At 31.6% G+C, this 3,240-nt stretch overlaps 1 long non-coding RNA gene across 1 annotated transcript; it reads right to left on the reverse strand.

Moving 5' to 3' along the window:
• Positions 1–368: 368 nt before the first annotated feature.
• LOC117416985 (uncharacterized) lies at positions 369–2,236 on the reverse strand. Its single transcript, XR_004546668.3, has 3 exons — positions 2,128–2,236; positions 1,090–1,148; positions 369–819 (listed from the first exon to the last, which is right to left on the reverse strand). It is a non-coding gene; the product is annotated as an uncharacterized LOC117416985 (long non-coding RNA).
• Positions 2,237–3,240: the final 1,004 nt, after the last annotated feature.

The raw sequence follows: 3,240 nt of genomic DNA on the forward strand, positions 1-3,240 counted from the left end.
GAACACTCTGGGTAACATTATGAAGTACTTCAGAAACCATACAAATGTTTCGCTTTTTATTGCAATGACATAATGTTTATTCTCAGGGTCTTTATAAGCAATAATGGACAGTACTTTCTCAAAATAAATATGTATAAATAAATAATAGTTATTTATTCCATTATTATCAGTAATAAGGACAAAAAAAGTACCTGATAACCTTAGTTCATGAAACAGTATCTGCTTCTACCCACTTGTTGTAATATATATATATATATATATATATATATATATATATATATATATATATATATAAGAAAAGGATATTTCAGGTACTTCAAAAGGTAGAATAATTGATTACAAATCAATTATCCTCTGACAGTGCTGAATTTTTTGTTCTTTATCACATCTTCATTATTTTAATGCTCTCTTCTTGTACATTAGAGGCTGCAGTTAATACAGAATGCAGCAGCAATAATTCTGCCACAATGCACACTAAACACAGTACACCAGTTCTTGTAAAGTTACTGTAGTGTTAGGAAGTGGTACATCATAATACTGTACTACAAAATAATCAAACATAATACTACAGTATTACACAATAAGGAATAATTATATTTTACACACGAAAAACAAGGGTGCCAACAGCATCTACAGAAACAGACAAAGAATTACAAAAGGCAAAACTTCTAAACACAACCCACAACCAATCCCACAGTACTGTAGCATCTTAATCCACACATTTATTACATTGATAACGCACATTTTCAAAGTCTTTCTGCTTCTCATTTTCAGGCAAGCATGATAGATGGGCCCATCTGTAGCAGATTTCACATCGAACTTGAGAAAAAAAAAAAAAAAAGTGTAAAAAAAATAAGCATAGCCATCCACATCTTTAAGTAGTTATTGAAAGTTAAATGCTGTGGTTACATGAATTTTATATATATATATATATATATATATATATATATATATATATATATATATATATATATATTATTACTACTTGAAAGCAATTAGCAAAGTACTGCGCACATTTTTGCATTATTCATGTTAAAAAAGCTTTAGTGCGCTTATTGTTTTGACATATACATCCATTACTGAAATTACCATGATTTCTGTGTCCTGAAGCCTTGTGCAACTGCAGTATATACAAAAAAACATCTCACCTAAAACAAACAAACAATCAAAAGTAAAGACAAACAAATATAATAAAATGGCAAAAAAAGAACCAGCAGTGTATAAAAAATCCTAAGAACTCAGTAAGTACAAATTTCACAGAGCATGGTTTTAGAAGGAAAAAAAGGTATACCACAGGGGTGTCCGACCTTTTTGGCAAGAAGAGCCATTAAAGAGCTAGGAAGCCACAAACATTTCACGTATAAAATCTAATTAAACTATTTATATGTACTGACTGTAAAATCTATCATTTTAGCACTTTAAAAAACAGTAATTTGACGGTAAATAAATTGAAAGAAAAAGGATTTAGCCTTACTATATATTATCTAATTTATATTTTGTTATATTTAAAATGCCAAATTAAATATTATTTATAGTACTTAAGAGTACCAAGATAGCCCTGATATCTTTTCCATACATCAGTGAGGTCTAGTTTTTCTTTAGGAATATTCCACTTCTCAAAGTATTGGTCCAAGTGTGCTTTTATAGCAGTCATCGGTAAAAGAGTCATCGGTTAGGCAGCCCTGGTATACACCATGACAACATTCAAGTTTAATTCAACTGTGCCTAATCCGCTTAATTTATTTATAAACACATGTTGAAAAAGAAGATGTTATTTCTATGGAATTAATTAATGTGAAGTCAACACCTTGTGCTAAATCAGCATGTCCATTTAGCATGTTAGAAAGAGGAAGTGTTCACATTTCTCCAATGTGAAGGGCAGCTGTCATGATGGGAGGACTTAATTTGAGTTTTGTGGACTTTTCCCCAATTTTCTGTTAAATATTACACAAGGGCTCTTTATATTACTCAGATGACCCTTTAATTTCATGTTGTCACATTATCAATAAACTTTGAAAACAACATTTATGAATTTAGTAATACTGCAAGACTGCTAATGTCCATGTCAATGCCATTCCATTAAACTGACCATTTTTATTTATGTATTTTATTATGTAAATATCTTACCAGACTATTCCAACAGTTGTTTTGAAATACACATTTGTGCACTGTTCACAGCAGTCTGATTGGTGCACACTCTGTCGAGGCTGTTGGTAAACAGATATTCCTCTGCAAACTTAAAATAATATAAGTTAGACTTAATTTTAAATAAGCATGACTGTTTTTGAAAACAAGTAATAGTTCAGTTTTCTCAGAACTTACATGTAGTACAATGGGTCCACAGCTGCAACCATCTTGCTTATTTGAATGGTCAATTGTCTGTATTGTCCATCCAGATGACTCAATGGTACAGTCGTTGTAAAAAAGAAATCCTCTGAAATAAACAAGTAAAAACAGTTCCATGTTATATTACTATGAGAGAACATGTTAAATAAACTATCTTTCAACACCCATCCAAAGGAACGTGCATCTTAGAATGAATATAAAACAAATGTGGATTAGCTAGCACAATGAAAATAGAGAATGACATTACAATCAATGTTTGACTAAAGGTCTTCTTTAGGAAAACCTAAAGGACAGATTAAGCAATATACAATATATCCAGCATGTTATTGCATTGCATAAAAGCATACAAAGTTAACCTATATACCAATTTGTAATTACTATAATGATTTAAAGTCAAGTCACCATGCCAGGTTAACTATACCTAATAATCACTTATCGGTTAGTCATGAAGATACAATTAACCAAAAATTACACTATCACCCAGATGATTTCTAACCCAAATTGTATGATTTTTTAAATTAAATACTACATGTAAATAATAAGAGATCGAAAATAAATGTAAAAAGCCAAATCCATTTCCTTCCAGTTTCTCAGAACACTTCTGCAATGTTTCTTCTCATTTCTAACGGTGTCAATGAAAATTAGTATTTTCTCCTTCACATATGCAATCTGTATAAATGGCAATTTATTGTAGAAGTCATTAGACCAGGGTTCTCCCCAGGCCTTTCCAACCGGACGGGTCGCCCCGCAAAGTGGCTGTCGCGGCCTGGCTGAAAAAACCTGATCTGCCCGTCTTGAAGATGCTACTGTGCCTTTAACAATAAGGATTGATTTCGCTTCTAGCAGACCGTTGCTGTGTGAAAAAGATATATTGGAACCACATGATAGCTGTGT

The sequence above is a fragment of the Acipenser ruthenus genome, chromosome 12, assembly GCF_902713425.1.
Source record: "Acipenser ruthenus chromosome 12, fAciRut3.2 maternal haplotype, whole genome shotgun sequence".
Classification (NCBI taxonomy): domain Eukaryota; kingdom Metazoa; phylum Chordata; class Actinopteri; order Acipenseriformes; family Acipenseridae; genus Acipenser; species Acipenser ruthenus.